Here is a 14635-nt window from a genome sequence, read left to right on the forward strand (position 1 = left end):
CATAAGAATAACCTCAGCCCATAATTTAATTAACGCACTCTAGTGTTTATTTTAAAAGCGTATAAATAAAGCCAACCATACGGCACCTAAATCTTCGCGTGGCGGGGCCCATATTTGCAAACATCTTCCACCCAAAACAAGGCTACTCCCTGCACGCTACAATGCTACCCCCCACAATTACCGTGGAGGGGCGGAACCAGGCACAGCAAGAGGAGGAGGACACACGTATGTTTACACCTTCCCGATTTGGTTTGGCAAGATCTGAGACGTGCTCAGCCGTGAAGAGAAATCAAACACAATGGCCGTAAGGTTCGAATGGTTCGAGAATCGGCATTCGATGCAAATGATGAAGCATTCGCGCAATTGCCTGTTTTTTTATGCTGCTGCTGCTGCTGCTGCTGCTGTTTTCCAATCAGCTTCTCTCTTGCCATTGTCCGTCCATTCGTTAAGCTGACGGTACGAGATAAATTTAGGTTATGTTTATTATTTTAACAGATCTTCGCCCATCCCCTACGAGACGCCACCCGGAGGGCATACGACAAGGCAAAGCCGTCTAGCGTCAAGACAACGATTTAGACCTCCTTTTGGGTGTCCCCGCGTACGAGAGTGGATCGAGCAGCAGCGCAAACGGTTTGAGAATATTTTAGCCATTCTGCACTATACGAACGCGGAGTGGCGGGAGAAACGGTGGCCACCATCGCACGCTACCAAGGAAGGCGGACACCATAAATGGTTCCCGTGCATAACCGAATAAGCAAATGATTGAATACCAATAAACGTTGGAGCGGAAGTACGAACAAAATTACACATTCACACACGCACACAATCGCGCCTCAAGATGGCCCATTTTTGGACAACATCGTTTGGCCACAAACGCTCGGTGTGTATTGGTGTCATTTCCTGCATTGAACTGCAAACAAAACAATACGACAGAAACCACCACTAAAATCTGAACCCGCGAAGGACAACAGCGCCGTGTATGGGACGGCGCAACGAAAATGACGTCATGGTTGGGAGGCTGAAGTAGCGATACACGGATGCCTCCGCACGAAGTCGACGAGCAGAATTAACCTTTCCAATTAGCGGACCAGTCCGTTCGGAGCGATCGCTCCGTGCTGTCCGAGCGGCGTTGTGTACGAGAACGATGAGGTAATAGATCCGATATATCCGTTGGAGTCAATTTGTGGTCGAAAACGCTTCGGATGCGCGAGAGATGCTGTTTGCGTTGTGGGTTTGTCTCGCGGAGGGTGGGGCCCAAAGTCACCCGCGCACGATCGCGCTCGCATGACAATGAAAGCTAATTGCTCCACCACAACGCCATTCGTTTATTTCTGATGGACCAATCTGCTGAGTAAGTGATACACAGCTCGTGTATTCGTAGCGCGAAAGGAGATGGAAAACATCAACTCGTTATTGATATTTGACGCCACCGCAAAGGCGAAGTAACAGTTCCGTTCATGTTGGTGTCTCCGCCGACTGGGCGTGTGTTTGCCAGAGATCTTCGTGTCTTGGTGGTAGGCTTTCAAGATAAGAACAGGTGAGCAACCTGTTATGCTGATAAACCGGTCTCACGGTTGGAGGTTTCGATTCGAGCCACATTAGAGTCTTCGATAAGAGACGGCTACATGGCCCGATAAACCCGATGTCTGAGATAAACAAACAGTGCAGCGCTTCACATTCTTCAGAGCAGCTACATTTGTCTTCCTTCATAGCCTAAAATTCGATGCCGTCAGCACATTAAGATGTTGCATTGCAATATCCCCCACGAAACACGTTACTGATGACTGTTTGAAGACGAAGTTCTAAATATAAAACGATGCTACTGTACTCTCAACACGTGTGGCTGGGAACAAGCAGCAGGGCAACATGCACAACAGGCCGTAAATTGGTGAATATGAGCCGACGGAACCTCCTCTGCTCAGCTGACGTTCTGTCGAGATCCGAATGAACGATCAAAAGAGTGACTGACTGTATCATTATCCTCGTCTGCTCGGTTCAGCACAATCAACAAACAACGGCCAGGCCATCGAATGCATTTCTCGTCTGAATCCGGTTCCGGTTCAAATGGTGACCGTGATGCAAACCCATAATACATCCTTCGCACGATACACCTGTCAGCTACTATGCATCTGACAGATTTTCATGGCACACTAAGCTCCTCTTTAGCAATAGCAAAAATTAAACTTCGAGGACCGGTCCAGATGTTAGCCAAATGCTACTACGATCACAAATTAAAAAAAAAAAACCCACACACACACAGGACGCAAAAAGAGAACATAACAACGATACGGAATGACCACACTCGGTGGTTGGGTTCGAACGCGATCGAAACCTATTTATAGCTTAAGCCACGGACAAGAGTTGCGCGGACAGAAAAATTATCCAGCCCAAAGAAAATACGATTTCTGTTTTCAAATTTCAGCTACCCCAGCTTTAAAAAAAATGTTTTTTTTTTTTTTGGATACCGCACACCGTGGACAGAATGTTGAAAACATCCAAATTTCAGCAAAAAAAAACAGGTTAGGCCCGATTCCGGTTGCCTAACTTTGATTTTATTATTTGTTTTTTTCTTTTTTTGCATGAATCGCATATAAATTCTCTTTTATTATGCGATTGAGATGAAGCAGAAAAAAAAGACGGATAAATATTAAAGAAAGTTGACAGCTGGCTACGGGCCAAGCTCAAATCGGGTCCGAGGGGTTTTGTGCGAAGAACGCACTCTCGCGTCGCGCACTGCTAATGAAATGGACGATAAAAGCGCTCAGGGGGGAAAACAGGGAAAGATAAAAATCTTCCTGACGTAATACGAACGCGAAGGACGCAAAAGGGGCTTGCTTTATGCTTCGAACGAGCGAAAACACATCGTACATGAGTAACATAAAGAGCATCCGCATCGGGAAAAAGGAGACAAACAAAACAAAAACCATACACCTGTGTGATCGCGAAATCACCACCACCAGTATGTGGAATACAAAACTGGTTAGCCGGATGCCGGGGACGAAACTGCCATGAAGGGCCCTCGAGATCGCCACGCACGATACCATGGCGAGCGTCTCGTGTTGGTGGTGAGTTTCTTAACATGCGTGACGTGGCATCGGCAATTGCAGACCAACTGCAAACGGTGAGTAAAGACCTTCTTATTCACGCGAATTTCGTGTATGATTCACTCGGATTTTTCTACGGAACAGGCCCTGCAGTGCTTCCTGCTGATCGTTAAGACGTCATGGCTAAAGATATATCTGCCGTGCAGCGTTGAGAAACCAAGCGGTTCGGTAAATGATCGCGCATCATCACCGTGCTACTTTGGGAATCAATTTGAAGCGCTTGAGAGCTTCCTTAGGCCATTCGTGGCAGTAATATCTGCTCCAATCGTGCTGTTCTCACACTGATTGACCAAAGTGTACTTGCCGTCCGCACTTTAGGTAGGTAACTACGCTAAATGCAGTAGCGACCCATACACAGACACCGTGAAATGTGGCACTCACCGTAACCTTCAGCGTATTACAGCCTCCACATTATCCAATTAACCGCTACAGCAGCAGGTCCAACGTAGGAGAACCGTGCGCCGCTGTAGTACATTCGACACCCATGCAAACTGCACGGGTCTACGATCGGATTCGTTACGATCGCCTTTTTGCCCAACGCCAGAACTGCCAGAAAATGTTTGCGGGGGCGCCAATACGATCTGCAGTTAAAATAATATGGATGACGAAGAGCGGTTGATACAGCACGACACAACGAAATGTGCCCTAGCAGTAAGCCCTAACCTGCCAGTAGTAGGAGAGGTCAAACGCACCACACTTACTTACAAGGATGCTGCTCCTCGAGTGGGACGAGCCGTCGCTTACCGGTGTGCGCGATCTTTCGAGGTTATTTCGATCAGACCACCACGCTTTTGCTGGTGGTCTCCTGCTCGACAATTGAGACCGTTTGAAGAAGCAGAAGAAGAAAAAAAAACATCCGCCCCACTTCAATAAGTAGGAGTAGAGCTGGTAGGGCTGGTAGGGCCGGCCGCCGGTGAAGTTGTGGGCGCGAAATTATGTTTCAAAATCACTCACTGCTCAGCTCACCGGGGATTTTTATGTTATAAATACACTGTATCCGAATGTTGCCACACACTCGAAGCGCCGCGAATGCTTACTAACACTCGTTCGCCCTTGTGCGCTGGTGTTTTGCCGATGTCGTTTGCTGAAGGGAAAGAATCGATGCTTAATTTTCTTCAACGAAAAAAAACCCCCCTCTGCACACCGGATGTATTCAATCTTCCAGACGAGTGATATCACAGCTTATGCACTGGTTTGCAAACAAATACCACACACACAAAAAAGAAACATCACATTCAAGAAGGAAACTAAGCATGGATTATCTTCTAAAACTTCACCGTGAACGTACGTAAATACTTGAGAGGCCGAGCAACTCGTAAGACAGAGCAAGAGGTAATTGAATTAAACCGGATCATTTGCTAAATTAATTGGATATGACCGAAAGGGAAAGGGTGCTGATTGACAAGATTCCCGTTTGGTTGTCCCCAAGTTTGGTTTACGAAAAATAGCTCATCACTAGCCTTGTAACTCACGGACGACTTTGCGACTTTAGTGAACTTTAAACATGTTTTTCAGCATTTTAAAATGATGAAACATTTTTTTTATATCGTTACTCAATTTACTTTACACAATCAAGCACACACACACACACACTCTTATATTCATTCGCATGATTTATCCTCCAGTTTTACGTTTTTCACTCCCATTTTCAAGGATGCTACGTTTCGTTCCCCCTAGCTTCCCGTGCACCATCTTTGCAATGCAGCTGCCGAACCGAAGGGCGAACGCATGCAATTCTTTGACCACATTCGCAAATCACTTCATTAAAATGCTTCGTAATGACGTTTCACACACAGTGACAACACGAAATTTTGATCTTATGCACACTCTTACCTAAAAAAGCAAGATCAACACCAACAAAACAAAAAAACAGGAGAACAAGCGAATGAGCAAGTGTGTTGGACAGGCGCGCGCGCGCGCACACACAGTTCTTTCCAAACTCCACCACCTGGCACACACGCACACCGCTCACACCGACAATCCCCTGCAAGAAATCAACACGCAACGCGCAACTAACCGCGATGAAGGTACCGGTTCCGGCAACGTGATCGTTCAAATTGAATACGCGGCTACGGCCGTACCCGAACGGAACTCCCGATTCGCGCGAGCGACGATCGTGATCTTTCGTGCCGAAAGCCGACTGCAAGCCGATCATGTTGATGATGATGATGATCGCACTTGAGCGGAGGAGTGGGCCAATGCGTACCTAGATCACCCCCCACCACCACCCCAGAAACCAACAAGTGTTGATGGCAAAAACAGACAAAACGTTGATGACAGTTAATTGTTTTTATTCGCACTTTTTCGCACTCCATCTTGGCGGCGGCGGCGGCCGTGGGAGGATTTTTGAAACTTTTTTGGGATAAAATTTTAGTGCAGAGTAAAGGAAATAGAACCAGTTCCAACATGTCATGAAACGAGTTTACGAGCGAACACAGGTGCAATGTTTATCTATGGAACACTAGAACACGTATTATGTGCCAGCGATAAGCGTTGTACCGTGAATTGGAATGTAGCTTGAAGGGAGGAGAACCCGTTTGTTTGCCGTGTGTTGGCAGTTGGCACATACTTCGCACCGTTACTGCCCAAAAATGGGTGACGACCATGGACGGTGTTGTGATTGTTGGACTCGTTGGGATTGACGTTCGGAGAGCACTTGTGGGGCTGAGTTTGTTTCTGCTTTCTCCAGGGGGAAAGCAAATCCGCGTATGCAATGCATTCCACCATCTCGCCATTTTCCCTTGAGTCCCTTTGACGACATTCGAGTGGTATCCGTCCAGCGAGGGTGCGTGGTGCGTTTTCTCGGCGAAAGAATGTCACCCAGCAAACGCATACGGCTTCCATCATCATCATCATCCGTTTGATGCGTGAACGATATTTGAGCTTCGTGCCAGATTTATTGAGAATGTATCAAGAGAAGCGTCCATTGAATTGAAATATATTTCTCGAAAGGAAGGATCTCCCTTCGAAGATCTTTCCACGATCGTGTAACCGAAGAAGCTTCTTTCAATAGCCCATCATGTATTGATCTCTACTTGCCGACAGGTTTCATTCATAAAATACATTGCTGAGCTGAGAACGATGAATAACTGGATCGAGTGTAAGACCATTTCCGCTCCAACTAATCAACAGACGTAATACCCAGTGGAGGTGACATTTAAACAATCCTCCACTACGATCGATTCATTCATCCAGCCTCGCCAGATTAGCCGAGCGGAGTGCGCGTTGATGCGTAGGATTCGCTTCCTTTCCGTTTTAGCACAGGTTGGGCACAAGTCCGCCGAGCTACAGCAGTTCGAAATCCAATCGCCCGCCCCCGGAGGAACGGGTGCTATGGCCGATTGGGCGTCATGTGTGCGAAGGCGTCGGAATAGCAAGCAAGGTGAAACACACATTCGAACAACAGCAGCTAGGTTTGTTTTCTGTTACGCTATAAAGGCAAATTTTAAAGCAATGGATTAAAGCTAGAGCCAAGCACTCTGCCAAGCTGGAGAAGTCGAAGCTGCATGCATACTTCACCGCGCTACACACGAGCATAGCATATGAATGACGAGCGAGCGGAGACTTGTAAAAATAGTTCAGCAATGATATCAGCACCATCATGGGGCCGACGCCATCATCGCTGCAAGTGGGTGTCTCGGGGCCGCACACCATGCGCTTGCCCCAATCGATCGCTCCAATCCCTCACCGCCGGCCAGTACACTCCAAAAGTGCTCCACTTTTGATGGTGGTGCAATGCAGCGGGAACAAGTGCAAGTGCAATTGCAAGATGTGTGCACGCTTTTTTGCTTGTTGTGTTTGCTCTTTCGGGATAGAGTAGCTCCTGTGTCTCGACCATCGGCAGTGGGTGCAGTCTTGAACTACCTCACAAAACGTCCCATTCATAACATGCTGCCCGGCTGCGAAGTTTCTTCCCCGCGTCCGCACGACAGGCATCCCGTGAAGACTCGCTGGCATTCGCTATCCAGAGTTCGAGAGATCCGAGATCCGAATGGCCGAATGTAGTTCACCGTTTGCAATCTCGACATCGTCCCGCGACGCCTCAAGGCAAACCGGTATATCTCGCGGTAGCAATCTTCCCTTCCACTTCAAGTTGAAACGCTATGGACGAGGCGCAGCGATGATTTCTGATAACCGGTAATCGACCAAACGCTGCACCGACACGCTGCAATCCCGGCTGGGTGTGCAACCATATGGAACGGGGATGCCCTCGTGCCAGCATCTCTCACAGACGATTCCTCTATCCGTGATGGCCATCGACGGTGGATGCAGACATGCTGCTATGCGTTTTGTATTACTATTCATCCATCAAACAGTCGCTTAGCACCTGCATGGAACTGCGCGCAACGAAGGGCGGAGTCCGGAGTCGTCTATAGCGCCAATGAAGCGGAATGGGTTAAAAGGCGCCAATCAAATCATTTGACGACGTAATCTTAAAAATCAGTCAAACTATCATGACTAAAAGGGTTGATTATACAATTTAGTGGCAGCCACTAACGTTACAAACCCGTTTCCGTTGAGATGACTCTTTAGGAATCAATCGTGTAATTCGAAAGATCGACTGATATGCGTATTGTGCCTCTTCCATCAACAGTAGTCGAAATCTTTCCAAAATTTATTCCAATTAGTCTAATCAATGCGTCACTCTGAATGCGACTGGTTTAAAGCCGTTTACGGCGGCTTCAAAAGTCTTGGGTCATAAAGTCATTGGGGTATCTCGCGACGTTTTAGACCTCTCTTTACCAAGGATGATAGAACGACAGAGTTCCTGCGGATTCGCTGATTGACAGCCCCATTCCTCGAACTTGGACACGCAATCATACTACGAACCGTCAGTTCACTCCGGCCATTCACTCTTTCTCTTGAACATGATCAAATTCCCATGAGAAACATTGATCGGTTGGTAAGTGTACGAAAAACCATACAATTTCCGTTCGTTCGCCAGATGAACACCGTTGAATGGTGAGTTCTACACGAAATCTATTTCACCCTTCGACCTGTCCATCCGCAAAAGGGCAAGGTGCGCAAGGGGTAAAGGGTATCTCAAGCTCAGCATCCGACCAGCATTCGGTGCTGGTAGTTTAACCGAGAACCAAAAATAACGCATGATGATTTCATATGCGGTTAATTTTAGAACACGAAAAATAAACCGTGCTATCCGCTCATTCAGGCAGAGAGTAAGGTATGTGCTGTGGCCTGGCATGCTATGGCCCTCGAATATTACCACGCACGGTACCGAGAAATTACGCCCGAATACTAATGGAATACCGCTGATGATGGTCCTGCATTTTGGGAGTAATTTTTCGCTTTGCTTCACTTCTGTCCGGCAAAGGGGGTGATTTCAGGGTGCATTTCCAGGGTGGGATATGCTTTTTTATGCTAGACCAGGAAATCAGTTTCTACTACAGCTACAGTTCCAGCGGTCTGTAGCTGCATTCTGTTATCAGTATCTCTATGTACATTCGAGCACGGAGGCCTTGGTTCCAGTTACTGTGTCTGCCTGGTTATCGTTGAGAAATGTGTATTTGTTTGCTACCATTCCTCGCGCCACTACACTCCCGGAAGCCGTTTGCGTCCGTCCGACGACGCTTCATGAATCACATCCGATACATCCGCCTTTTTCATCCGATAAACATTGCTGCTGATGTGCCACCTCTTTCGCGGTATGGGTATTCAATGACAATGATCGTTAACGGTGAGGATAATGTAATTAAAATATCCTTTCGATTGTCGACCTAAAATTCATTTTCAAAAAAAAAGTTAACCGCCACATTCACCTATGCGCGGTAACGCTCGCGTGTCTCAGTTCTATTATTATGTACATATTTTTGTTTACTTTGAATCTTCTTCGTACTTGAGTTCATGTGTGTTCTTCTAGAATGGCAACACACAACCGCCTGCCAACGAAATCCACTGCCACAGCCACGATAGTAATGCTTCGCGGTCTTATCTCAGTTTAGCTTTTTGCACCTTTTATTTCGCCAAGCTGGAGAGCGACCAATTTGTGCAATACATACTATTTTTTCATATCGCACCACTACAAAGGAGGGGAGGGCACATACAATCCATGAAAAAAAAACACAGCACCAGATGCAGAAGCAGGGCTCAAATTTCCACTCTTGTCACCCACAACTCATTTAGATAACAGCACCCACGCACTTAAGCGTGATTTAATGATTCGCACGTACCTGGTTTAAAAGGTTGCGGGTGTTTTTCATACGGAAAATTACGGAAAATGTTGGGGAGTATCCCGTAAGGCACAGACAGCGCACTCACTGAACGCCATGAACAGACATTGTACAGCATAACCTCATACGTTCGAAGTCTTGCGGTACTAACTTAACTTTCTAAGCTTGTTACAATCACTTTTAACTACACAGTTTTGGATTACACCACTTGGAACTATTGTAAATAAAGTTTTAATGGAAAATTTGCCTCCGTTTCCCACAACCAAAGCGCTGTTTTCGATGAACGAAACAAATGTCACAAACAATCAATAATTTTTAACGAAACTCTCAAAAACCACCCCTATTTTGAACGAAAATGTCAAAGTCAGGGTTGCAGCGCTAGGCTTAAAATTGACGACGATTCAACGAAAATGTCAAATTCATGTTTCAACGAAAATTGCCGTTGACCGTTGGTGGGAAGCCATGTAAATTTCATTTATATTTTTACTGTACAAATCAGAGTAGAAACGCCATGAAACATGAAACTTAATGATGCAGCATTCGGGTTTCTTTAATTTTTCGTCAGTTTTCTATCCATTTGTTGCTGAATTCGACATGTAAAGATTTTAAATGATTCAAACAGGATTAATCATCATGAATAAATTAGCAAAGTTATGATACGTAGTTCCAAAATTTGTATTTCCAGCCACAGTAGTATCAACTCTAGAAATAAAGCCTCAAACAGAGGTATTAACAAAACCAATAAGTATTCCATTTATTCCTTATAGCTATAACTGAATTGATTTCAATGTAAGAATCTTTTTTTTTAGTTAAGTTAGTTTTTAATAACCTTTTAGTTATAAAGTACATGTTTTCAGTTTTCTCACATTCATCACTCACAAGCTGAATTTTTGGAAAAAAATCCGAATTTTTTAATGTATGACAAGAAATGAAACATACAATATTAGATGGATAGTATAAAGTGATAGTTAAATATGAAAAAAGGTATATTTTCAACATAATCTTCACAATCCCTAGACATAATTTGCTGCTCAGCTCCACCCAATGCTCGTATCTAATGTGAAGTCCATTGGTCCGTGAAAGAAAAATCGCGCAGAAGATGCTGGAATTGGTTCCAGTGCGCAGTTCTTCTTCCTGGATCCACCCACCTATGGCTGGGCTACCGTTTCTCGTAGCTCGGGGTAGTGGAAACCCCGATGGTGGTTCCCCCCGAAGCTGTTTTGCTACTGGTTGTTTGATATTTTCCTTGCCATAAAATCCCCTCACCACATCAAATGTGCGCACCACAGCTAGTTAGAATTAATGCTTGAGGTTCAACGGCATGGACAACGAACTTTGCTTATGTGCTTGCGTGTTTTATCTCATGGGAAGGATCAGGTGCACAAACAAAGTACATAATCGAGACAAACGAAGCACCTTTTTGGGAGGAAAGAAAATGGCGCCGAGATTTACAGATAGAATTTGTACTATCAGACAGTATTTTTGTACTACAACGACACAGGATTATCTCAATTTGTTAACTGTCCCAACATTTCAACGACTACTAAAGACACTCTTAACCACGTTCAGCTTTTTCAAAGATGCTCCCTGAGTAGTATTTAAAATCAATACGTTTTCCATAGCGATTAGCACATTATAACAATTGAAATGATAGCGCACAGTACATAGAACGTTGCTCTTTTACGGGTGCTTTCCTCTTGCACTCACCCAACGAACCCATCGAACCGGCAGCGAAAACTCTGCAAAACGGTCCCATCTTATTTTCCAGCCTTGCTGGCGCCATTTTATATCATCCTCGGGCTCGAAAAATCCACTGCTGTTCCTTGCGCGTTCCTATGCCTACATGTGACGCATCCTGCATTTAACTGTTGTTTCTTTCTTACCGCTGGGAACGTCCATCCCATCCACACAGAAAGAATAGCAGAATTTGGCATCGTATCTGGGGCCACCAAGTCTCTGCGCAAACCGCCATTTTATTCTCGTTCGCTAAATAGTACATACTGCGGCCCACGTTTCGATGCTGGATCGATGGAAAAACACAGACCGTACCGTTCCGTAGTGTTTGTGTTATTTCCCAGGTTATGTTCGTCGCCCATCCCGAGAACCTTGGAAATAGATTGACGCAGTGCAAAAAAAACCGGCAAAAAACGGAAAAAAGACATAATAAACGTTACCAATTGTCCGACCAACTGGCGCCAGTGTGATGGAGAACGTGTCTCCTGCGTACATCTCCACATTGCTGACGTCGACCAAGAACACCAAAAAAGGTAGCGATAGACCCCAACGGAAGCTGCACAATAACCGCACAGTGTAATTCCACGGCACGAAAGGAAGAAATCCGTCTTTCCTTTACCATTCACGCCCAAACGCCTTTTATGTTGGGGAACGCTCAAGCTTTGGAGCCGGGGAGTGCCGCAGATTTGCGAGCAAAAATATACTACGCCATCTTATTTCCGGTCCGTACTCTTTCGCTACCGAGGGAAATCTCCGCAGTAATAAGCTTGTCAGCAGTTTCGGCAATCATTGTGCTATTCGAACGGCTTTTTCGCATTGTGCAAACATTGCGAATAGTAGCGTATCTTTTGCAGAAGAAAAGTGGCGAAGTATTTTTGTTATATTTACCGTTGATGAGGTTGTTTTGATGTCGGGCGATTAATTACTAGGCATTCCAAACAATATATTTGATGTCCGCCCGCTATGGTCCTTCTAGCAAGCTTATCTACGTAAGTGGCTTTGAGATTATTGCACGATTTGTAGAGCCTATCATTAATGGCAGTATTCCTCAAATTTAGTTTAAATAATGTCCATGTCTATCACAATTACAACTATGAAGGCCCACCTTCGGAAAAGCCACCAGTCCAACATTGTGATTGTGGTTTATTAAGACTTTTCTCATTCTCCACAATTATGAAAGATTTATCTAATAACTATCCTATAGCTGTACCAAACGTTGGAAATGTTAGTTCTTCCCTTTCAGCCTGTCGCCAGTTTTGTACATAGCAAAGATCTAAAATCGTCTATCTCTAGGCTGTTAATATCTCAATAGTTTTTTGAAGCATTTCTTAGAGTTATTTTGAGAGCTTGATGACTTGTCGACATTTTTCATCCAGTTGTATTCTTTCTAAATCGGATCCCTAGGAACTAGAACACTAGAATTGGCCCTAGGTCGGTACTTTAACAAAAAGGTATTTTAATAAAGATTTATTACCGCACGGTAAAGTACGGTAAAGTAATTAGATACTTAACTAATCGACAGCATCATTATCCGTTCGGGCGTAAGACTTTCTTTGCGTCAAACCACTCCACTACCAAATCTCTGCCGGACAACTTCTTGCTTCCGGTTTCAACGCCCCGAGCTCGTTTACGAAACGACCACCGAGCACTAAAGCACCGTGAACGTGTACTTTTATTTTATAAATTCATTCGCATCGCCACAGCGTAGAAAGTGAACGCAAACCGGCAGCAAACGCATCTCGGCGGTGCAGTCAAATTGGTCCATAAATTTTCATTACCATCACGATTAATTGAATTAAGTTCTGCCAAGCGCTTGTGCGCTTTTGTTGCGCTGTCTTCAGTTCACTTAACCGACCCGAAATCGAGCCGAGATTTATCGCCGCGCCTTTGCAGGGCGAGAACCCTTCGTTCGGGCCGGGGGAAAAATTGCACATTTTGTGCCGAATTGCCCGTTTGTCATCGGAGGAGATGAACCATTCGATTATCCGTTTCCCACACACACACACACACACACACTTACGCAGTTTTTCCGCAAAGCAATGTTGCCGAAAAAGGGACAACAGGGCGATTATGACAGCTGCCCCATGCCATTGCTGCTGGAGCATTGGTGTAAACCCCTTGGACCGTTCCAGACCGGATTCTAGCGGCGCATGAGAGCAATGGTAATGTTTTCAATTAATTTGATTAAATTCCAGCCGATTTTTAAGCTTACTCTCGCACTCTCTCTCTCTCTCTCTCGATATCCTCGGCTCCCTATATCCTGCACTGTGACTGCACGGATTGCTATGTTTGCCGGTGTTTTCGTGCACACATCCCCTTTGCCATTTTATTGCACTTTCGTTGATTCGCATAAATAAGTCGTAAAACTGGGAATGAACAAGGACCTTAAGAAGTTTTGCCTGAAGCGGCGGGGAAAACGTTAGTTGTCCTCATATCGTCATGTGATGTGGCACAGGTTATGGGCTCATAATTGTGTCGCATTTAATACGTTCCCAGTTGCCGTTTATGCGTCCGTCTACCCTGGTTACAATTTATGATGGAATTGCTGAACGTACTGAAGCACATTAGGAAATAGATTTCGGCAGCCACGGATGTTACGGCACATAAAATGCAAATGATTGGCGAAAGACCATTAACTTGGTGTTAGTTGTATGTAAAATTTGTGCAAAACTCGTGCAATCAATGTATTAAAATGTAATCGTTGTATGTTTTTGCTAGTTAATTCTTCAGCAGCTTACAAACCTTGCCCATGTTTCTGCATGATTAATTGAATCCGTTTAGACGTTCAAGAGCACAGGATGCATATTTTACGCCCAAACACTCCAAACACTCCCCAGGTTAACCCCGGCCACACCATATAAACGGTCACGTGCAGGTGATTTGCCACTCGATGACTTTGCCAACGGATCCGAACTCAATGCGTTAATCCATTCGGTGCTGCACGGGTGCTTAGAACCGAGTAGGGATCGAATGGCTTTACGCAAAATGTGACATTTGTCGTACTATTACTATGGCCGGACGGGAATTTCCCCCTTTCCATCTTTCATCATTCAGCATCCCTTACTGCATGGTGCGTTACTGGCCGCCGGTTCCCCCAAACCATAAACACCGAAGCAAGCAAGAAGATAAATAAATATCACTTTCCACGCCATGCAAACAAATCCATACGCGCCGTGGGGCAATATTGCAATGCATTACTGTAATAACATTATTGCAGCGAGCACTCGAGTGTGGTGGTTCAGTTTTTTGTGAATATCGAAGGAAATGTACGCGAACAAGGACTTCTTCCCAGTGGCGGTCGTGCGTGCATTGGCAATAGGCCAACCTAGGCAGCGGGAACAAAAGCACGCTCGAATGGAACGCCGGATGCGAACATCTTCCTAAAATCGGTTTCAGTAACGTCCTGCATTATGGACGGCTTCCGGTGCCGAGCCGAGAAATATTACTAAGATCGATGACGGCACAGGCTTGGAATCGTTGATTTATGGTCGGTTGTGGTTCGGTGAATACGTCCAGACGAAGTTTTTTTTAGCTCGTTGAATTCTTTACTGCACCGTGAAGGAGAAATGGCAACGTTTAGAGGGAACTGCGTAACGGTTTCAACTCTTT

Source organism: Anopheles marshallii, chromosome 3, assembly GCF_943734725.1.
Source record: "Anopheles marshallii chromosome 3, idAnoMarsDA_429_01, whole genome shotgun sequence".
NCBI classification, from domain to species: domain Eukaryota; kingdom Metazoa; phylum Arthropoda; class Insecta; order Diptera; family Culicidae; genus Anopheles; species Anopheles marshallii.